Source organism: Sus scrofa, chromosome 1 (genome assembly GCF_000003025.6).
Source record: "Sus scrofa isolate TJ Tabasco breed Duroc chromosome 1, Sscrofa11.1, whole genome shotgun sequence".
In the NCBI taxonomy this organism is placed as follows: Eukaryota; Metazoa; Chordata; class Mammalia; order Artiodactyla; family Suidae; genus Sus; species Sus scrofa.
Window position 1 is genome coordinate 198,229,482 of NC_010443.5, and position 24,077 is coordinate 198,253,558.

Sequence of the window (24,077 nt, forward strand, 5' to 3'; positions counted from 1 at the left end):
GAAACCGTAAACAAAATAAAAGGAAAACCTATGGAGTGGGAGAAAATATTTGTAAGTGATGCAACCAACAAGGGCTTATCCCCAAAATATAGAAACAGCTCATACAACTCAGTAACAAAAAAAGCACTCAATAAAAAAATAGACAGAATTCCTAAATAGACATTTCTCCAAAGACAACACACAGATGGCTAATAAGCACATGAAAAGATGCTCAACATCACTAATTATCAGAAAAATGAAAATCAAAACTATAGTGAGTTCCCACCTCACACAGGTTTATAACATCCATCATTAAAAAGTCTATAAATAACAAATGCTGGAGAGGGTATGGAACAAAGGGAACTCTCTTACACTGTTGATGGAATGTAAACTGGTATAGCCACTATGGAAAACAGTATGGAGGTTCTATATGATCCAACATTCCTACTCCTGGGCACATATCTGAAAAAAACTATAACTCGAAAAGATACATAGACCCCTATATTCATAGCAGCACTGTTTACAACAACCAAGACATGGAAATAACCTAAATGCTCATGGACAGATGGATGGATAAAGAAGATGTGGTATGTACATACAGACACACAAACACACACAAAATACTACTCAACCATTAAAAATATAATGAATAATGTCATTTGAAGCAACATGAATGGACCTAGTGATTATCAAACAAGTAAAGTCAGTCAGAAAGAGAAAGACCAATACCATATATCACTTATATGTGGAATCCAAAATACAACGCAAATAAACCTATCTGTAAAACAGAAACCAACTCATAGACATAAAGAACTGACTTAGGGTGCCAAGGGGGAGTGGTGGTGAGGGAGGAATGGATTAAGAGTTTAGTATAACAGATACAAACTATTATATATAGAATCGATACACAGCAACAACCTACTGCATAGTACAATGAACTATATTCAACATCTTGCGATAAACCATAAGTGTAAAAGAATATACATATAAAACTGAATCACTTTGCTATACAGCAGAAATACAACACTGTATTTCACACTAATACAACACTGTAAATCAACTACACTTCAATAAATTTTTTAAAAAGGATTTTTCATATAATGTATAAACATTACATAAAAACAAATAAATTAGTATTTTTCTAAAATATTTAAAATATTTTAATGTTATCAATATAAAATCATTGTCAATTATGGCTTACTGACCCTTGAAGAAATTTTTGCCGCATGCAAACAGTATTTCTTAGTTCTAATTTTCTCTCCCATTTTTCAATTCTGAAATATGAAAAATAAGAGTATATTGCTCAGTTTGTTTAAAAGGTCCTTTAAATATACCTGAAATCTATAGTGGATAGAAATATAATTACAATTACAGAATTTTATATTGTTTTCCTTCTTAATTATGGTTTTCTTTCCTTATAATTTTCTTATGTAAATTGAATGTCTTGTATTACCTATAAAATTTGTGTTGATTTATCTAAAATTTATATGTAATATTTATTTAAAAAGTGAAATAATAAAATAGTTGTTTGCTGTTATAAGGTTCCACTAATGGCATTAATTATAAGCAACAATTCATACCTCGAAACTATGGATAGTGCAATGTAAAAATTCAGATTTTCAGTCAAAGAACCTGATTTGCTTATTTTTCTGAGAACTTGCTCTTCTTTTCCTTAATTCTATTGTAATTCATAAAGTCCAATATAAATCTAATTGCTTTGCCAGTATTCATTTAGAATTCCTGTAGAGTGTCCAAGAATAAGATCAAATTCAATATGTTTCATCAAGATATTTCATCTTTGGGAAGATCTAGGAATTACTGAATATTATCTTTCACTTTTCCAGAGTATGTAATTGCCATCACCATAATTGAAACCATCATGTCTCTTAGCAAAAATTCAATTAACACTCTATGTAAGATATAAAACTCATGACCTTTTATGCAAAATTCTGTCTTATACACTTTTTTCTTCACCAGCCTTGTTACCTCCATTTTCATAGATTTGTCCTTGATCATGTTTTAAATCAATACTTAAAACTAAAAGTTTTTTTCCATTGTTCACATTAGTCTAAACCTGTACTTTAACAAACAAGAGTAAAAACAATGAAATATTCATTAATTTTGATGTCCTTGTTTCTTATACAAGAAGTATGAGTAATAATTTTTATCACCATGATTTTTATTCCTAGCATACCACATTTGAAAGACTTTTGCCTTTGGTATAATATAGTTGAACATGAATTATTTGTTATTTATGTATGATTTATTTTCACACCTTGATATCCATTAAATTCATGTCTATTTAAAATTTATCTCCTTTTATAGTGATTATTTTGTTATTTCTATTTATTTTACAAGTCAAATTACTCAATCATGTCTACTTTATTGATAAATTTAAAACATATTTTTGTTCATACCATGAATGTGAAAAATGTCTGGTGAAATACTGAGCACACAATATTACTCCTTTAAGAAAATCATGCCAAAGACCTATATCATTATTTACTTGCCTTTATTGTATTGCATATTTTGATATTTAGTCAGTTTTTATTTTAGATCCTGTAATTAATTGTATGAGTCCTTTCTTTTCTGTGCAGGTAGAATTAATACTACACTTTACACATTACCTCTATTCCTAAAAACATTTAAATTAAAAATATAAACTTTTTAATACTGCAAAATGTCCTTTAGTCCTCAAGAACTACTGCAAATATTTTGTTAATACATATGTAGCACCTTAACCATGAATAAATAAAGAAGAAAATGGATACACAGCAACACCAGAAAATGATCCTTTATAATACTGTCTGAAGGAATGCGTGCTTTGAAATATTCTTCTCCAACATAAACTATAGCAAACTACAAACCTAACATGGTATTTGAATGCAGCTGTCTTTTGTTTGGGGATAAACCAGCATTCTACTGGTGCCTGAGTATTGCCATCTGCAACAGCAGAAAATTTAAGATTACAGGTGGAGTTTTGTCATCCTAACTACAGGATACTTAGTGATGGAAGTGCCCAGATGTTCCTTAATAAATTTGTTTTGTATTTCTAGTATCTAGGGTATCCTAGCGCTTTCTTCACTGACCAGGTATTATTTAGAATTGTGTTTCCAAATATTTAGAAGAGTTTCCTGTGATCTTTCTCTTACTGGCTTCTATTTTAATCCCACTGTGGTCAAAGAACATACTTCATATGACTTGAATACTTCTAAATTCACTGATTCTTGATTTATAGTCTAGAATACAGTCTGCCTTGGCAAATATTCCAAGTACTCTTGAAAAGAGTGTGTACTCTGTTACATTGGGCTGAAGTGTTCTATAAATGTCAAATAGGTTAAGTTATTTGCTAGGGTTCTTTAAATATACTATATTCTTACTGATTTTCTTCCTGTTTATTTTCTTAACTATGGAAGGCAGGGTATTACAATTTTCAACTGAAATTGTGAACTTGTTTACTTCCTTTTGAATGTTTTTATGTTTTTGACTCATGTAATTTAAGCTGTAATTTGGTTCATAAATGTTTATGATCATATCCTACTGATGAAATAACTTCGTTGTCACTATTTAACAGCCTTCTTTATCCTTGGTTAATAGTCTTTGTTTCAAAATGTATTTTGTATAGAGTTCATATTTTTTAATGAGCATTAGCATTGTGTATCCTTTTCCATCACTTTACTTTTAATCCATTTAAGTCTTCATTTAAAGAGTATTTCTTACAGGCACCATATATTTTTCTTGCTTTTTATATACTCTCGCAAAATCTGATCTTCACTTTACTTTTATAAGTAGTGTGATTATTGATATATTTTGGTACATTTCTATTATCTTACATGTTTTATATCTGTCTCATTTGGGCTTTTTGTTCCCTTTTCTTCTGTCTTCTTACTTATTACTCTTATGATTCCATCATATCTCCTTTATTAGCTAATTAGCTATAACTCTGTCTTTGCTGCTTATTCTGTTTGTTATTGTTGTTGGTGTACATTTTTTACTTACCACTACCTTTAAGCACTATAGCACTTCACATATATTACAAGAAATTTACAATGCTATACTTCCATTCCCCCCACCTTTATGCTCTAATTGTCTTTCATTATATAACGTGAATATACAACAAATCCACAATAAGTTGCTATTAATTTAGTTTAACTAGTTATCTATTAAAGAGATTTGAATGCAAAAAAAAAAAGTCAGCTTTATTGTAGCTTTGCCATGTAAATCAACCAGGAGGAAAAAAACCTAGCTACTTTTAGCTATGGCATGTTTGACCACGCAGTAAGTATATTACATAAACCCAGATAACGTCTAATTGCTTTAGTATAGCTTCTAGTTTCATCACTCTGAAATCACAATTTCCTGCATATTATTTTAATAAAAATTCATAGTTCTGCTTGTTTCCAATTTTCAATATCTCAAGCCAAAATTTTATGCTTTTATTTTCAAGTTGTCAGAGGGTTCATACCTACAGATTTAATATTCAGTTTTATCCAATAGCCTTTCTAAAGTTGATAAGTATGCAAACTTTCCGAAAAAAGAAAAATTTATACATATGCTCTCATTTTAATTATCTTAAAGGATTCAGCTTTTTCCATTCATTCATTTTGATGTTTCCTGCCAGATTCTCAATAACTCTGAAATAAATATTAACACATCTGGATCAAGAACATAGTATAAGATAAACCACTTATTTTCAAAAAACTGTGACAAAGATTTATTGTCAGCTTTGCAGATATACATTTCATTTTTAAAGGCTATAATATAGTATGAATTTTAACTTCAGAAAAGTGAAATCTCAATTCAAGCTACAGTTGTAGTTTTGAGGCAATCAAAAAAGCTTGAGAATTCATAAGGAAATACCTCCTAGAAAGTATGAAGGTTTATTCATGAATCTCAATAAATTAAAATGGTCAAAATATTCTCTATAGTTAGAAGACAAGCCTATTATTAGAAAATGTTAAAACTTTGAACTGCATAAATTGCATATTATCAATTAACACACTATTTACTAAAACAAGAAAAAAGACATAACAAAACCCAAAAATAAAATACTACAGTAAATGTTGCAAAGATTTTAAATCTGTTAAATTTCAGATATATGTGTATGTATATAGGTTTCTGAAATTTTGCTAAATCTTGAAATATTTAATATTAAATGTGAAAACAGATATGCCTTGTTTTATGAAAAGAAAAATATTAATAAGAATACTAAAAAAGTATTCTCATTATAAAGTTCTTTGTCTTTTTAAAGATTTATCACAATGAGGTTGAAGTCTGTGCTTTTGAAAATTTAACTTTGCTTCAATGAAACACTTCTTACATAATGGTACCTGCAATATTAATCATCTGGCCTTATGATAACTAGCAATTAAAAATAATCAAAAGTTCAAGAGCAGCAAGATAATTGCCAAATGAGGTCCTACCCTACAGGAGAAGGTCTACAATAGTTGAAGTAAAGGAAGAAGCAGTGCTCTTTCTACAAGACCTCTAAGTCACAAAATACAAAAGTACATTCCACCCTAGACATACACATGACATCATATACTCATCATCTTTCACCATGGTCCTATTAGCCATCCCTCAAGTCCCAGAAATATTTTTTTTTTGTTTTTGTTTTTTTTTTAATTTAGAGCCACACACATGGCATATGGAAGTTCCCAGGCTGGGGGTCAAGTTGGAGTTAAAGCCTACACCATAGCCACAGCAACACAGGATCTGAGCCGCCGCATCTGCAACCTACACCACAGCTCATGGCACTGGATCCCTGACCCACAGAGTGAGGCCAGGGATCAAACCTGCATCCTCAGGGATACTAGTCAGATTTGTTTTCACTGTGCCACATGGGAACTCCCAGAAATGCTCTTTTGAACTGTCTTTTCCATCCAAAATTTGAGGTCCTATCTTGTCCTTTGATTCCTTCTCACACGTTAGGTATCTTGATCCAGGAGTGTTAGGATAAGATTCTATAACTGTAGCTAAAAGGAAAATCTTATTTTTTGTAAATGCAAGTTCTTAAAAGTTAACTCCTGCAAAAATTGAGTTGTTAGAAGATACCATAATTTTCTAATACTTTAAGACAAGATATTTTGAGGCACTACCACTATTATATAAAGATTGAGTGATTTTGTAATGAGAAAATAAAAATACTGTCACATTTGTTTAGAGCTAGTTTTATGAAATATAGTCACATATTTTACTTTTTTCATTTTATTCTGGAAACGAGGATGAAGTTCGGAGAAAACAATTCATTTTATTATTTTACAGGAGAGTAATCTATAATTTAAGAGAAATCAAATGACTTAATTGAGTAGAATTCACAAATAAAGAAATTTGAAAATTCTGGCTGACACATGAGGACAGAAGAATGCAGAAAATATAGGTCAAGTGGTGACCATGCTGAGCTCTTAGAAGCAAAATAGGCCCAGACAGTATGGAGGAACAAACAAGTTTTGAATAACATCCATGGGAGCCTGACCTATATATAGAGATAATTATAAGAACTCAGTATCTTTTTTTTTTTTTTTTTTTTGGTCTTTTTGCCTTTTTTGCCTTTTCTAGGGTGGCTTCCCGCAGCATGTGGAGGTTCCCAGGCTAGGGGTCCAATTGGAGCTATAGCCTCCAGCCTACACCAGAGCCACAGCAATGCAGGATCCGAGCTGCGTCTGCAACCTACACCACAGCTCACGGGCATCGCCGGATCCTTAACCCACTGAGCAAGGCCAAGGATTGAACCCACAACCTCATGGTTCCTAGTCGGATTTGTTAACCACTACGCCACAGCGGGAACTCCCAAGAACTCAGTATCTTTAAGGGCAAGATAGATGGACAGCCAACAGGGTTATTCTATACAATCAAAAGAAATCAAAGACAGACAATCAAGAAACTAAAGCATCAATCTCAATACAAACACAATCCTTGACCAGTTTCCAGACATGAGCTAGAAACAAAAGACTGAAGAAGATAGTCCACCAAAGGAACAATCCTGCAAAACCTCTACCAATGTACATAATAGGGACTCCCCCATTTCTTTCCCAAAGGATGACCATTTGGAGTCAAAGCTGTAGCACGGGTTTGATCCCTAGCCTGAGAATTTCTGCATGTCATGGGCACATCCAAAAAAAAACCCCAACAATAAAAATTAGATATTTTGAGTGTAGTGTATGCATACCTTAATTCAAGAAAACTCAGAAAGGCTATCATCATTCCAGATCCTTGGGAATCATCTCATAACTACATCTCTCAACTTCTTCAAAGTTCAACTCCCTCTGTTCAAATTTACTCACTCTCTTACAGTTGCTTCTGTAGGAACCCCACAATAAACTTCCCACAGGCAAGTCTTCATCTCAGAGTTTGTTTCGCAAGGAACCTCACTTCAGACAGACATTAAATGTGTTAAACTTTGGTATTTCATGAATGGATTCACTAAAATACAAAAGCACTATTTGTTTGTATTTATCAGACTGGAAAGGTTGATTAATATGAGCTAGTATTGTTAAGTATGTGAAAACAGCCATTCAGAAACTGTTAAAGAGAGTTTAAATTGATACTAAATTTCTAGGGAGTCACTTGAGAACCATAGCTATTCAAAGCATGTATGAATCGATTCTAGGAATTCTTGCTTTAGGAACATGTACAGAAAATTATGAGTAAGTACAGATATCATATATGTAGTTTTTTTCATTTCATCATTGTTTATAAACACATTAGAATTCTACATAAAAATCAAAGTTTTGTTATATCCATATGCTTATATTATTCAGTAAGAATTATATAGTTAAGAGGTCCCATTGTGATACAGTGGAAATGAATCCAACCAGTATCCATAAGGATGTGGGTTCAATCCCTGGCTTCTCTCAGTGGGTTGGAGATTCCATGTTGCAGTGAGCTGTGGTGTAGGTTGTAGACGTGGCTCAGATCCCGTGTTGCTCCTGGATGTGGTGAAGGCTGGCGGCTACAGCTCTGATTCAGTCCCTAGCCTGGGAACTTCCATATGCTGTGGGTGCAGTCTTAAAAAGCAAATAATTACTATTATACAGCTACATAATATATATGTGTATATATATTTAAATGTTTTATTTAAATAGAGTAACTATCTTAAGTAATTGGCTATACATATTAGGATATATTATGCACCTAAATGTAACACAGAAAACAATAATGTTTTATACATATTATTATATCTTTAATAGTATGATTTCAAGTTTATGAGTTCTTTTTTAATGGCATACACCCACAGTATATGGAATTCCTGGGCTGGGAACTGAATCCAAGTCAGGGCTGTGACCCATGCCACAACTGTGGCAATGCTGTATCTTTTAATCCACTGCACCTGGCCAGGAATCAAACCTGTGCCTCCAGTGACCCAAGCTGCCGTAGTTGAGTAGTTGTATTCTTACCCCCACTGCATCACAGCAGAAACTCCTATGAGTTCTTCTTTACATTTTAGGCATTTCCTGATTTTTTTTTCATCTTTTTAGGGCCCAACCACATCATATGGAGGTTTCCAGGCTAGGGGTCAAATGGGAGCTGTAGCCACTGGCCTACACCATAGCCACAGTGATGCCAGATCTGAGCCATGTCTGCAAGGTACATCACAGCTCATAGAAACACCAGATCCTTAACCCACTAAGTGAGGCCAGGGATCAAACCTACGTCCTCATGGATACTAGTCAGATTCTGTTCTGCTGAGCCACGAAGGGAACTCCTTTTATCCCCCTGACTTTTTAAATTAAAATTAAAAGTACGGTTATTTTATTTAAAAAGGAAAATGATACATTTTGGGCCAATATTTAGTTCTAGACCTCTTGATCTAAGTGATAAATTTGTAAGTTCATCTCTACTTTTTTTTTTTTTTTTTTATGGTGGCACAGGCAGAATATGGAAGTTCCCAGGTTAGGGGTCCAATCGGAGCTGTAGCTACTGGCTTATGTCACAGACATAGCAATGCCAGATCTGAGCTGCGGCTGAGACCTACACTGCAGCTCACAACAACACTGAATCCTTGCGAGAGCAAGGCCAGGGACCCAACCCGTGTCCTCATGGATGCTAGTCAGGTTGGTTACCACTAGGCCACAACAGGCTTCCTGCATCCCTACATTTTCTACATGACATAATTTCCTAGCCTTGATGGAGTAGAAGAGAAAAGTCAAAGCATGTATAAAAGCATTATCCTTAGAGATAACAATATTAAGTTGTAATTTTGTTTCCTAATTAAGTTGTATACATGACAGGTAACACAAGAAATATCAAAAGGGGCTCATTTCTCTCTCTTCATAATCTTTCTCTTGTTCTGATCTTTTCTTCTCCCTTTGTCTTTTTTTTTCTTCAACTTGGATTTGGAATTTTTATTGATTATTATCAGGTCAAAGTTTCTAGATTGATGAACTGAGATAATAAGTACAGCACAGTAGCTAGCATATAGGAAAGCTGTAATACATATTAATTATGTGGATTATAAACATAATTAGTATTGTTTAACCTGGTTGTTGAGGAACAGGGTATATTTCTAATGTTTCTATGTTATATTGTCCAATAATTTCCTCTAAAATAGAAGTGCAACACACTACCTGGTGTTCTGGCAATAATGCTCTCCTAAATCTTCCTGGCACTATCAGCATAAGTACATACTAGAGACGTCCAAGTCACTGCCCACAGCAGTCCAGCAGGAAAATTCCTTATTTCATATATCATTTGTGTATGTTGCTTGCCATGACAGATGGGAACAAGAAAGAAAGAAAGATTCAACTACATCAAGTTATGGCAGATAGTAACACTGTAGAATACAAAGAAATAGCTTGGGTAATGAAGAAAAAAAATGGCCTCTGCAGTTTTAGAAGGAAATCTACACTTAGACAAGCAGAGGGAGAACATAAGCCCTCGGAAGTTATAAGGCCTGAGAAGAGATGGATACTTAAAGAGAAAAGTGAAGGGACCTAAAAAATCAAATAATATTTTTCCCAAAGAAATAAAATCAATGAAAATGAGGAACTGCTATTCAAAGAAAATGAACTGATTATTCCAGTTTCCAAAAGAAAGGAGGTGGTACAGTAAATTGACCAGGATGAGCAGAATGTTGGAAGGTGAGGTAGAAAGCCTAGCTGTGATCATCTATCTTACTCTAGCCCCCCTCCAAAGAATATTAGATAGATGTTGGAAATGCAATTTTAAATTAATTTCCTTAGTGCAATAAAACACATTGGCACACGCTCTCTCTCTCTCTCTCTCTCTCTCTCTCTCTCTATATATATATATATATATATATATATATATTTATATATATAATTCTTTTCTAGGTTTTTTTATATTTTATAAGTAAAATGTTCCAAAAGTATTACGGACACAACAACGTCCACGCAAATTTTAAGGAATAACAATAAAACAAATCATTCATGCACCTACCAAACAACTTAAGAAAGAAAACTTTATTCACATCTTAGAAAATGCCTGTATTTCCCTCACTGATTATGTTTCCCTTTTATTCTATCAAGAGAAAATAACTGGTCTCCAGATTTCTGATTTAATTATTATTTGATTTTCTTTCCATCTCTATCAATTGTACATGCACACATAACCAACATGTCATTCAATTTTTTTCTCTTTTTAATGTTTTTATAAATGAAATCAAACTGTATATGTATTTTAACTTGCTATTTTCATTCAACTTTTTGGTTTTGAGATGTATTTAGAAGCATATGGAAGTTCCCAGGCTAGGGGTCAAATCAGAACTATGGCTGCCAGCCTATGCCACAGCCACGGCCACAGCGTGATCCAAGCCATGTCTGTGACCTATACCACAGCTCATGGCAATGCTGAATCCTTAACAGACTGAGTGAGGCCAGGGATTGAATCTGCATCCTCCTGGATACTAGTCATGTTTTTAACCCACGGAGCCACAACGGAAACTCCTACTTTTGATATATAATAATTTGGCTCTTCAATTGATTGTTGAAAGGTGGTTCGGTGATTTGCAATGTTGTTTTTACAAATAAGGACAGCTTCTAATACAGGGACCTAGAGTATGTATATGTACAAATATATTACATAATAAAATTTGTTATAGAGGTTTTTATAAATTTTGAACCCCATTTCACTGGCTGTGTATGAGAGTTCCCCCTTGGTCTCCATCCCTCACAAAACATAGTATAGTTCTATCTTCTTACTTTTGCCAATTAAGTATTCTCTATTATGCTTTTCATTTTTATTTTCCCTATTATTAATAAGGTTGAACACTTCCTCACAAGTTTATTGAATATCTCTATTCTCTCTTTTGTGATCTTCCTTCTATTGGCTTTTGCTACTATTTTGGGGTGATATTTCCCTTTTGCTTACAGTTTTTAACAAGTTCATCACATATATACTGGATGCTAAGACTATAAGTTGCTATAACATTTTTAGATTATAACTTACTTTTATTAGTTTTTTTTTCTGATTTTGTTCTTTGGATGCAGAGATATCCTTAAAGTCATCAAACTTATCAAATGTTTTCTATGTGATTTGTATTTGGTGCTCTTGTTTATTTTTAAAAAATCAGATAAAAATAATAGTTCTCCAATATTCTAAATTTTTAGAGTCTTTCTTGTCACATTAAATGTTTAAGTGGTGGAGTTCCCTTCGTGGTTCAACAGTTAATGAACCCAATTAGGATCCATGAGGATGCGGGTTAGATCCCTGGCCTTGCTCAGTGGGTTAAGGATCCTGCATTGCTGTGTAGGCCAGCAGCTACAGCTCCAATTCGACCCCTAGCCTAGGAGCCTCCATAAGCCACCGGTGCAGCCCTAAAAAGTTTAAAAAAAAAAAAAAGCAAAATTTTCAAGTGGTGATGTTTGCATCACTTTGTAAATGTAATTAATATCACTGGTACACTTAAAACCTGCTTAAATGTTATGTATATTTTACCACAGTAATATTTTTTTTTAAATCCTACAAAGAAATCCAGGCAATCTAGAGGAGATTCAGAACTCTTAATTTTCCAAACAAATAACCAAGAAAAGTGACATAGATTTTTGAAATGGGTGGGATTTTATCCATTTCCCTTTATGAAGGAAGACTTTAATTCAGTCACACCACTAATATGGCCATTTGTAAAAGAAACGTGGGATTAAATGAATACAAATATTTCTCTAAACTTCTCATAAAACTACTCCATATTGGAGAAGAAATCCCAATATCAAATTGTTTTTTACAAGTATCATAGCTACAAGTCCAAAGTAGATTTTGTTTCCATTCTATGCAAGGTGTATGCATTTTTATCAAATTCAGTGTGTATCAGCATTGATAGTAGAAGAATACAGTGTTAATGGAGTTTCTAGCTCAACCAACATATATCTCTGACTTTTCCAAAATCATCTTATTTCACTCTCATAACACCACTTTACAGATGAGGAACCTAAGCCTCAGAGGTTAAATAATTTATTCGGTATCAATTTGTCAGCCTGTAACAGAGCAGAAATTGGAACTCAAGCTTGTCTTACACCAAAACCTGTGCTTTTTCCATTTTCTACCTCAGTATCTGAGGAAGACCTGTAAAAGCGAGAAGAGTAATTGGCATCTGTTAAGTGTGCCAAGTGCTTAATCGATCTTATTGAGTACTCACAACTACTCTCCTAGGAAGTTAGTATTAATGAGATTAAAGAGATGAGAAGAACAAGATTCTGTAAGTTGATTGTCCAAGTGCACATCAGTGCCAGGATTGCAAATATTCTTTATCTGCCTTTAAATCCTGTGCATACATTTCTTAAATTTCTGCAAAACAATTTGGCAAGCTATTGTATTGATATATTCATTTTTCTTTTCTTTTTATTTTGTGTCTTCTTATATGACATTTAACTCACCACAAGTGTCTTTACAGTTAAATATATAAGTTCCCAGGCTAGGGGTAAATGGAAGCTGCAGCTGCCTGCCTACACCACAGCCACAGCAATGCGGGATCTGAGCCACATCTGTGACCTGCACCACAGCTTACGGCAATGCCAGATCCTTAACCCAATGAGACAAGTCAGAGATTGAACCTGCATCCTCATGGATGCTAGTTGGATTCATTACCACTGAGCCAAGACAGGAACTCCTGAGAATTTTTAAACATACCCTACATCTTTCCTCTTACACATAAATGCACTTTTACAGTAAATTAAGAAGAAACACAATGCTTCCTCCTTTCTTTACCAAAAAAAAAAAAAAAAATTATGTAGTACTTCTACTTGAATAATAAATATGGACAAATGTCTCCAGAAATCAAAGTGGAGGTTTAGTCTTTTAGCAGCATGTATAATCATTTATTTTAGAAGGCATAACACAATGAAAAATATCTTTCAAATAGGAAAAGTTTATCCAATAGTTGCTTCTATTTGAAAGAAGTCCCAGAATTTCAGGATTATGTACAGTAAAGGTTTTAGATGTGAAAGTATCTTGCATGTGGAGAATTAAGAACCTATATTGTCCATAATATTACACTCTATAAGATAGGTTTGAGGCAAATATTTTAGAGTATGTACCTTGGCTGAAGGGTTTTCCCAATACTATAATTTTGATTAATATAACTGTTGTCCATTCAATTTAATTCTACAAATAATAATAATAATATGGGTAGTAATGATAATAATGGCTAAAATTTGACCACTTTCTATGTCAAGCATTATTTTAAGTGTTTTACATTTATTAGAATGCTTAATACTTAAAACTAAATTATAGACTATTAGATAACAAAGCATATTCTTTGTTATTGAAATTATCTAGAATATTTCTTATTTTTAAAATGTACACAAATAATATTTAAGAATAACTGTTTCCACACTCCTGAGTAATTATTTACTTATTTTCTCACCTATAACCCATACACACACACACACACACACACACGTATTATATATGTATACAGAAAGCTAGGAATAATGAAGAATTGAAAGTAGATATGAAAATGAACTTGGATATTACATTTAAAACTTAGACATTAGTATTAAACTACTTTGAATATAGTTTAAAATGTAAGTAAAAATGCTTTTAGCCAAGATTAGAGCCAGGGCAGAGCTGGCTGCTAAAAAAGTAAAATATCCAGTTCCCCACTAGTTTCCAGTTATCAAACATAACCTTATCTGTAAGAAAAGACCCTAACCCACTAATTCTACTTAGTAACTACAACTTACAGACACACTCTGTTTTCAAAAACCAAAGGTCAAGGAAACTGGTAGGATAAATTAATTTCCTCTTCTGATTTGTTAGCTTCTCTATATTTAATGAATAATAGTAAATATCATCAAATTATTCACTTAAGGACTCAACTTAAAAGAAGGAAACCTCTTAAAATAAAAATGTTCAGAGAAATGAAGATCGTATAGTTAATGTGATTATTAATCACATTAATGGAACAATAATTTGGAATAAACCTTTAATTTTTACTAAATTTGCTGATATCATTGAAACTAACACTATAAAAGGAAATTCGGAAGGAAAGGATGGATTGGGTGTTGTTTAATGTATATATAATTTCAGTTTTGCGCGATGAAAAGAGCTCTGGACACTGCAAAACAGTGTGAATTATTTAACACTACTGAATTGTGCACTTAAAATTAAGATGGTAAACTTTATATGCATATTTTACTATGATTGTTTAAAGTGGAAAAAAAAAAAGAAAGAAAAAGAAAAGAAAATTTTCCTTGCATTGCCAGTAGACGCTACCTTCTCCCAAGTCCAAGAGTAACAAATAAGGCAAAAGTGAAAGAGGAGAATAGAAGTGGGAAAATTAAATCAATATTTGTTGACTATTCACAACTCACTACAGTAAGTACTATTAGCCTCTCATTTCTAGATATGTTTAAAGCCAATAACATTTGTCCAATCTAATGCATCCAGTAATTGTTAGAACTGATGTACCAACACAATTTGGGGAGGATCCAAGCTCTTTCTCCTGCTAGAGTATTTTTTGAAGTATCACACCAAATGCAATTCTATCAGGCCAACAAAAGGTAATATTGAATAGCTGTTCAAAAAGAAAATCATGCTTACCACCTAATTGGAAATTCAAAGAACTTCAAGTAGTATTGATCTTACTAACACTAACTGTAAGTATCGTAAAGTTAAAATCTAAGAGCTTAGATACATAAGCAGCCTCCCTTTATTTTCCAGGTTAGCAATTTAATTCACTTCATCTGATTAAAAATATATGCCACATCGAGTAGGAAATAGATCATCACAAATTCAAACCTTCACCTTAGTGTTTGAAAACAACTGAGATGATAGGTTTAAAAGTAAAGACAAGTCTTCTCAGGGAAGGCTGTAAGTACATTTAACACTGTCCACAAGAACATGAACAATTGTGGTAACATTTGCAACTATGTATATATATATATTTCTCCATAGCTGAGTCAAGGCCTAGCCAGAAAAAAGACTGCATGACTGGAATGACTTACTCATGGAACTCAGCAGAGCTCTGATGTTGTGACAAATTTCCATAAGCCAGTGACTCCCACTTGTTCTATGCCTGAATGACCACAGGTTGAGGTTTAAGAGCAGTAGTATTCAGGGGATGACATCATTGTTTCTATAATATTCAGCTCTAGTCACTGGCTACCAATAATGATGTTTGTAAACTATCTCATTATTAAAAAATGATTAAACTCAAAGTTACTTGAATAATGCAAGTCCACAAATATCTTACTGGACTGGCAAAGATGGATTTGCAGCTGGTGAGCTCTCTTGCATGTGCGTATCAAACTCCCATTAGAGAGTGTAATACACATACACCTCAAGACAAATGCCCTAAAATTTTATAGCTAAGACTTTCTCAGGTAGCACAACATATAAGCTGAGACACTATACATTTTCTCATATTGTACTAGAAAAAGCACTTCTTGATAACAATGGAATTTGTCTTGGAAGGAACTTTTTGGATTATGAATTTATCTGCTCTAGCTTGTGAAAACTAATAAAAGAAAACCTCACTAAATCCATCGGGAGGCCAGAAGGGGGAGCTCTCACGCACCTAACACAAGGTCAATACAGATCCAAAGAGGAAGAGGTAGCTGTACCTTGCATCTCTGTCAGGAAGTGGCATTACTGTATTACCAGTATCAGAAGAAAGAAAGATTTTCTCCTTGCCTGTCAACAGCTCAGCCAAAGAAAACTGTCACAGCCCAGCCAATGAAAAGCCACTGTACTTTACTTAAACTCCCAGTTTCCTCCAAAGGGCCTTTTGTTTCTAACAGCTTCTTCCAACTGCCGTTTTTCCTTTATAAAAGAGTTTTCTCTCCCTTGCTTTAGCCATACTTGCACATTATTCACCACAGTTACACATGCTGAATTGCAATTCTTTGGTGCTCCACATAAACCTGTTTTATGGGTGCAATAACTCGCACTGAGAGAAAAAGTAAAAAATAAAAATAAATAAACAAATGGCTGTGGTTAACAAACTATGGAGTTAACAAGCTATGGGGTTGCAAGTGTTTATATTTGAAATGTTATTTATATAATACTTACACTAATTATTAAACTTGTAGATCAAAAAACACTGTTGATGACAATATTTACATAGGTTTGATAAGACTGAACTTAATCTTACAGTAGTTAAAAATTAAAAATCAGCACTAGCAGAAATAAGACCAGTATTTTTAATAAAATTGAGTATAAATTCACCAAATGACCTGGAAATTTAATCTAGTCCGTAGGTCTATTCTGAAAAAGGGGACAACCATCTATTTAGGAAAGTTTGTAAATGTATACATATGCATTATTCAAAAAAATTAGAAAAATTTAAATTTATACATGTAGATTTGCATTGGGGAATAGAGTATCTCATTAATAAATTATCCATAATAAATGCTAATATTTGTCTAAGTTAAGGTTTCAATAAGAAACATGATGCATTCAAAATAGATGATGGAAGAGAGTGCAGAAAGGACTTTTATAAAGATGTGGAGGGAAAAAAAACAAGTAGAATACTCTGAAGAACCTTGGAGCTAAGAGCAGCAGAGAGCCACTGCCACTCCTGGGCCTGAAGCGGCCAGAAGGAGCAGATACCAGGACCCATGAGGACAAACAGTTATAGGAGAAGGAACGTCCAAATGGAGTTGCAGATATTTGCAGAGAAAAAACAGCAGAAAACAGAGTCAGTGGCAAACTGTAGATGGCAAGGAGGGAAGCCAGGGGAAAGACCCCTTGACTTCTCCATCCTCCCTCTCTCCTACCTTTGACTGGTGCTTCCCATCGGCTGGCTGAAAATCACAGGACGATGGAGCCTTGTTGAAGTGCTGCATGTGGCTCAGTTCCTCAGGCACGAAGCAGGTGGAGAACGGCAGATTGTGGATGTGAAGGGGCAAGAAGGCTCAGGACAAGTTTACACAGTTCTTTTAGGTTTTCACCAACCATTCGCACAAATCCACTTAATCTGCCTGGAAAGATAGAGATAAAAATAACAACAACAACAACAAAAAAACTAAAGTTAAGATGTTTGGAGTTTCTCAACTCTCTCCATTTATATGTGTAATAGAGCCAGTATTAAATTGTCTTCTAATTCCATAGTCAGTGTTTTTCAGACTACGTGGAGAGATATGGATATAAGAAAATCTAAAGATCTTAGAGAGATGTTTTGTAATTCTCTCTCTTCTTCCATGTTGGGTCTTGGAGTATGTAATGGTGAAATGGAATTCAAATAAATCTTCACTAGTCATGCTCATCTTTTCAGTGGCCTAGAAGAATCATACAGACAAAGGGAGTTCTATGTCAAATATCTTTTAAGAGACTCATTAGTGAAGTAGATGGTGGAGCACATGATAAAGAATACAGCAAAAATCTAATGAGACCCTTCCAAAAGGAAATAACTTTAATGTTAAAATGCACATTTTGCTGTATTAATGAGAAGTAGTTGAAGAAATATACAGGGCCAGAAAGCAAAACCTCTGTTTGTATATGGTGAGAATTTTAGCTATCTTCTTATACAACCTTGTGCCCTTAAAAGGTTTGGAAAGTTCTTTGATTCAAAAGCTACACTGCCTAAAGAAAGAAAGCAAAATTAATTGATCAATGTGAGTAAAAATAGTAGATACTGTTAAATTAGGCAGTGCTATATATGTTTTTAAAATAGCATTAGGAGAACGAAATGGTAATCCCAGACAGATAATGGAGTTCAAATAAGACAATCCTTTCAAAAAGTTCTGATTTGTTTTGATAAAGCATGGTATGTGTGATGGACAATGTTTTGAGGTATTCATTTGAGACACAAAGTGTGAGGAGTGTGAGGCAAAGTTAGAGAGCTTGAATGATAAGCCAAGGCTAGTTCGTAAATAATAGGAAATGAGAATTACTCCCCTGCCTCATATATTCTAGAACCTAATCCTAAGAGTAAATCTCTTTGGGGACAGTTCTGCGAGCATTTTGCAACTTTAGAAACACTGAGCAGCATATACACTGCATTAACTGAGGTAGAGAACTGCTGTTTTTTAACCGTACAAGCTTCATGCCATAAAGGTGCTGTATCATTCATATGATTTGTAATAAATCTTTTGCATTCTTTCCCCACAATAATTTATCTGAAATAGAAGTCAATACCTTCCAGGTTACTAAGCCCAGCTATTGAATTAATTCATGAGCTGGACTGAAAAAATGGGCCATTCTTCTCCACCAAGATCATGAATATTTTAATGTCTGAATAAAGTTAAAGCAACTCAACTTTGTAAAGATGCCACCAGGAGAAAAACATCTGTAACCTATTTGCCCAGAATTCCATCAATTCAAAAACAAAAATATATTTAGGACAATTCTCGAGACTAGACTTCTCATGGAATTAGACCTCTTTAGTATACAGGACCAGAACTGGATCTGTAAAGAGATATGTGAAAAATCCCATAAAAAAACAATGAGTTTTTGAAAATTTTGGACTTCTGCCAACCATAACGATCTGACATTATAAAAAGAAAACTGGAGAGCAGCTGAGATAGTTTTTCTCTGTCCTCCAACAACTCTGTCAGTTTATTTTTACCCAAATCAGAAAACATAAAGGAAAATAAATATTCACAGAAGACTGATGAGAAAGATGCATGTGTGAAAGTGTGTGCAATATTTTAATAAACCACTGCTTGCACCATTGTTTTCCTTGGTCAATACAACAAATGGGTGACTGGATCTAACCCAATCTGAACCCAGCAGTAAACACTCCTTATTTCTGACAAAAACTGTCAACAAATCTTTGTATCACCACCACCAGAAGCTTAGTTATCAAGTTAATCCTCAAACTCATTGATTCTCAACATGGGATGGATATTAGAATTACTTACAGGAGCTGGAATCAGAATTTCTGGGAGTAGGAACTGGCCATCAGCATTTTTTTTTTTTTTTTTTTTACTGCTCCCTGCATGATCCAATGTACAGTTAAGATCAGAGGACTACTGCTATCCTGTGCAAAGATGTTACAATGTGAAGGTAAGTTTATCTGCAGTAATTTGATAACTTGAAAATCACTGATGGTAACTGAGATCCCCTATGTTGTTTCATTGCTAGTAGAAACCACTCAGTTCTTACAATTACATCATATGTACTTTGTGAGAATCCTTTAGAGAAAATGAGTATTAAATTTAAAAATTACCATTTTAGATTATTTTAAAGCAAAATTCTATCACTGTGTGAACATAAGCACAAACTAGCTCTCATTGCTTGCTCACACATTTGCAAAATGAGGATGATTGCATCTACTTTCTAGGGTTATCATGAAACAAAATGGGTTAATACATTAGAAAATACCTAATAAAAGTTTGCATAAAATAGATATTTATTACATAGTGGCTATCAACAGATAATTATAAATTGTTTTTTGTTTGTTTGTTTTGTTTCTTAGGGCCACACTCACAGCCCTAGATTCCCATGCTAGGGGTCAAACTGGAGCTATAGCTATTGGCCACAGCCAAAGCCACAGCCACGCCAAATCTGAGCCACATCTGCGACCTACACCACAGCTCACAGCAATGCTGGATCCTTAACCCAGGGAGCGAGGCCAGGGATTGAACCTGCAACTTCATTTGTTTCTGCTGTGCCACAACGGGAACTCCATAAATTATAATACTTAATATGTCATTCCAGTCTAGTCATAATTGCAGTAGGTTAAGACGTTTAATTTTTTATAAAATTTTTAAAGTTTATGCAACAAACATTAAACACTTACCATGGACAGACAATGCCCTGCATGCTAATACACAGAAAAACAAACTAAAATCCATGTTCTTCATTAAATTTAGTTTTCAGGGAGATAATGACAACATATTGTATAATATACTTGTACAGACCAAGAAGAAAAAAAAAAAAAGTGGATGTTGGGGAAGCATCATGTTACATAGGATAATTGTGTAGTTCTGAGACAATTACATTTGTATAAAGACTTGAGGAATGGTGGTGGAAGCTAACCATGGAAAAGAGGCTAGGATGGGGTAACAGTAAAAACATTCCTGGAGTGTTGAGGTAGCAGCAAGGAGGCTATTGTGGTAGAATTAAAATCAAGCAGGGGGAAAGTAATAGATAAGATCAGAGAGATAATGTGTTTATGGGAGTTAGGTGACTGTATAAGGCTTTATAGACAGTGATTCTGCCCCCTTTAGTGTACTCTTCCAGGTAGATTTCTATTTCCTGTTCCCCATGTTTCATTGCAACCATTAAAATACTTCTGGACAAAGCTGTGACCCAAATGTGAGGATGTGATCCAATTCTCTTAGACTAGAATGCGTGGTTGCCTCAGCATGGTGATAAGCACATTTGAGGTGACTGCCTACTCCACTGGTGTCTGTCCCTGGATGCTCATGAAGGGCAGAACTTACAGCCTCCACAATGAAAACACAGAAGAAGGCAGAAATGAACTGTGGTTGTTTAAATCATTAAGATTCTGAGTTGTTGGTCAGGGCTTATAAAATATCCTGACTCATACATAGCTCATGCTAAGGACTAGTTTGCTTTCATTCTGAGTAAAATGGGAAACCGGTGGAATTGTGAAATTGAAACTGACAGCACTAACGGCCTGAAGCTAACCAGAACAGAGATTGGGACTTGAACCCACGTGCCAGGACTCAAACACAGCCGAAACCCAAATTGTGACTGAAACCCACAGGTTTGAAATTCAAGTTACTCACCCTGTGTCTGGACTCAACCAAGGCTCAGCCTCTTTATGCCTCCATGCAGAAGGAACTCAGCGAGGGACAAAGTGATAGGCAAGAAACAGATTTTTTTAGGGTAGGACGCTTGTGAGTGATGCAAGCAAGCAGGCAAGGAAGCTCTGCCAGGGGATCTGAGGATCTGGTAGGCCACAGTTTTATCACCCAAGGGGAGTGGGGGTTGCAAAGGCCCGCCTCTTCCTTTCTGGGAGTCGAAGCTCCTCCTTAGTATCCGGTAAGGTATATATTCAAATCAGCTGAAGGGCGGTCTTCAAACTCTAGCCCTTGGTCTGAATCTGAATGCAGGCCTCATCCCATCCCCTGCCCAATGACCTGAGGCAATTCTCGCACCTCCACTAGTTAAGCAAACTTTGTTCTGACAGCTTTCTTAAACCTACAGCGGTCTCCCAACATCCCCCAGGTTTCCCTCTTTATCTATGTTCCCTATTGGGACTTCTACAATCACCTGTGCCTACTCTATCCCTATCAAAATGATTTGACTTCTTTTTAGAGGAGATCACTCCATCTGCTTTATTGAGAATAGGCTGCAAAACTTGGGCAAGGGTAGAAGCTCTAGGTGAAAGAGGTACTATTGGGAATAGTCAGGCTTGGATGACCTAGAACAGCACAAACATCTCTTCAGTAAAAACAGAGGGGAAGTGAGGAGCCTACATCTCTGGTGCCACATTGTTTCCACCAGTTTATTTTCTATTCTCTTAGGATGCTTTCTTCTCAGTTTTTTCCCTATGCTCAGCTGCCTAAGGCTTAATTCTCATGCAAATACATTAATTATAACTAAAAGTAAATGACTGATTTTAAAATGCAGTAACATATTCACTCCTATTTTGTGACAGGTGATAGAGATTTAAGAGATACAAATACATGTTCTTGCCTCTGAAGTCTCCTGTGCTAATTGGAAACCCAAGATAAATGCAATGAAAGTTCATAAGTAGTAAAAATGCCAATGGTTTTTAAGAATATGTGTATCAGGAGAGTTTAGGAAAGCAATAAGTCAGACAGTTATCACTGACTTCATAGGTCATACAATGTGGACTTTAGGTAGAAGATGAGACATTCATGGATGAAGAGTTGGGAAGGCATTTTAATTAAAAATGCATAAATAACAGAGGTGTCTGGTGGCAATCATATTCATATAAAATATATAGATCATTTGTAAATGAATAAAAATTTATCTACAAATTTTGAAAAGGTAATTTGGAGAAGTAAAGGAACAAATTATAAAAGGCCTTGAATAACAATGAAAAGGCAAAGGGGAGTCAAAGCGAACTTTTTTAGTATTATTATAGTTTCAGCATGACCAAAGGGTGTTTATAATTGTAATATGCAAAGATGAAATGGGTGATTTAAAACATGTTTGGGACAACACTCCTGATTCAATTATTCAACATACTTGATGCAGTATGTCCCCACTTAAACACACACACACAAATTTGACTATTCATTATATCCTATTTCATCTAAATCTAAATCCAGAAATTATAGTGAATGCCCAACATAATAAAAAGATTAAACAAGTTATTATATATTTTTAGCTAGGGAGAAAAATTAAAGCAAAGAAGAAACTGTATTGAGGGTTAAAAAATATTTGTTTAAAAATCTTAACAAGTAATGCTTAGATAACATTGCATTATTCATTTGGCTAAAAATATTTCTATGTAAGAAAAGAACTTTTGAATATTTACTAATACACTACTATCTTCAAACAAATTTCTAAAGTCTTAGACCAAATCTTAACATTTCCATTGGCATAATGTTCAGTTATAATTCCAGGCTTCTGTAAAGGTCAAAAGGATTTCTAGGGGAAAAAAAGATTATATCTAGTAAACAATTATTCAAAGGAAAATTAAATTAGAGGACATTCTAGAAAGGAACTGATATGACCTAGAGTGCCCTAAAGGATGTGGATAAAAAGGTTTAGTGTGTCCTCTGGGACCAGTTACATTGCCATTCTGAAATACAAAATATTGTAATCGTGTTAGCATAGTCACCAATGACAGGCATTATAGAAGATTTTGATTCTCAAGCAAGCACTCATATTTCACCCTGATCAATGATAGTCTGAATGTTTTGTTTATATTTGAGAGTGCTGCATTTTGATGGAAAAATTAATTTAATTTCTTTTAAACATTAAAAAATTCTAGTTACTAACGATAAAATTTCAAGCCTCAAGACCAAGAGTTTACCACTAACTAAAAATTGCCAGTGAGTAACAGGGGAGAGAAGTTAAGAGATATTTTGTGAACAAGCCTATATGCTTACATATCATTGAGGGCTTGATAGTAGAACTGTTACTTGATTCTTTAACAAAAGAATAGACAGGAAGGATAGTTAAAGTGGGGAATACAAAGCATGGTTCAGTGCTGATCATCAAAGGAGAAAGTTTACTATTACGTAAGACCTACAAGATCATGAACTCAGCTCTCAGGATGGCATAGACATCACATAAAATGACTCAAGTAAAAGGTAACTGAATAGCTTGATACGTAAATGTCCTCTGTCAACATTGAGAGTTGGCACTTGGTCTACAATTTCAGAATGCAGTTCATCCAGCTCTATTAGTTTCTACTCACATACTCCATCCCCTCAGATTAGTGATTTGTTTTCTAATAAAAATTCTTAGCCTAGGCCAGTCTGTCTTTCTACACAATATTACAATCTAGTGACTTTATCCTTCGAGGAGAGTGCCATCTAATCTATAGTAATGAAGCCTCCTTAGGTACTATGGAGGAGTAAAGCCATGCACCAAACCCCAGAATATTTTCTATGGTACACATTCTACTTAGGTCTTGTGCAACTATAGTTAGTTTTCTCTTTGCTCATGTATGTTCAAGGAATCATATTCTAACTTCCTTCTGTCGCCTATATCAAGACATATGTTTTATATTAAGCAAAGAATATCAACAGAATTTACCTCTTTTAAAAAAAACAAAAAACAAAAAACATAGGTTTGTGTGTTTGCTT

At 34.3% G+C, this 24,077-nt stretch overlaps 1 long non-coding RNA gene across 1 annotated transcript in view; it reads right to left on the reverse strand.

The window, feature by feature from the left end:
* LOC110257022 overlaps positions 1 to 21,283 on the reverse strand; it is a 45,124-nt gene extending 23,841 nt beyond the window's left edge. The window contains exons 1-2 of the long non-coding RNA XR_002339175.1: positions 21,075 to 21,283; positions 17,154 to 17,357 (exon numbers count right to left, since the gene is read on the reverse strand). This is a non-coding gene — a long non-coding RNA (uncharacterized LOC110257022). The remainder of the gene's footprint in view (positions 1 to 17,153; positions 17,358 to 21,074) is intronic.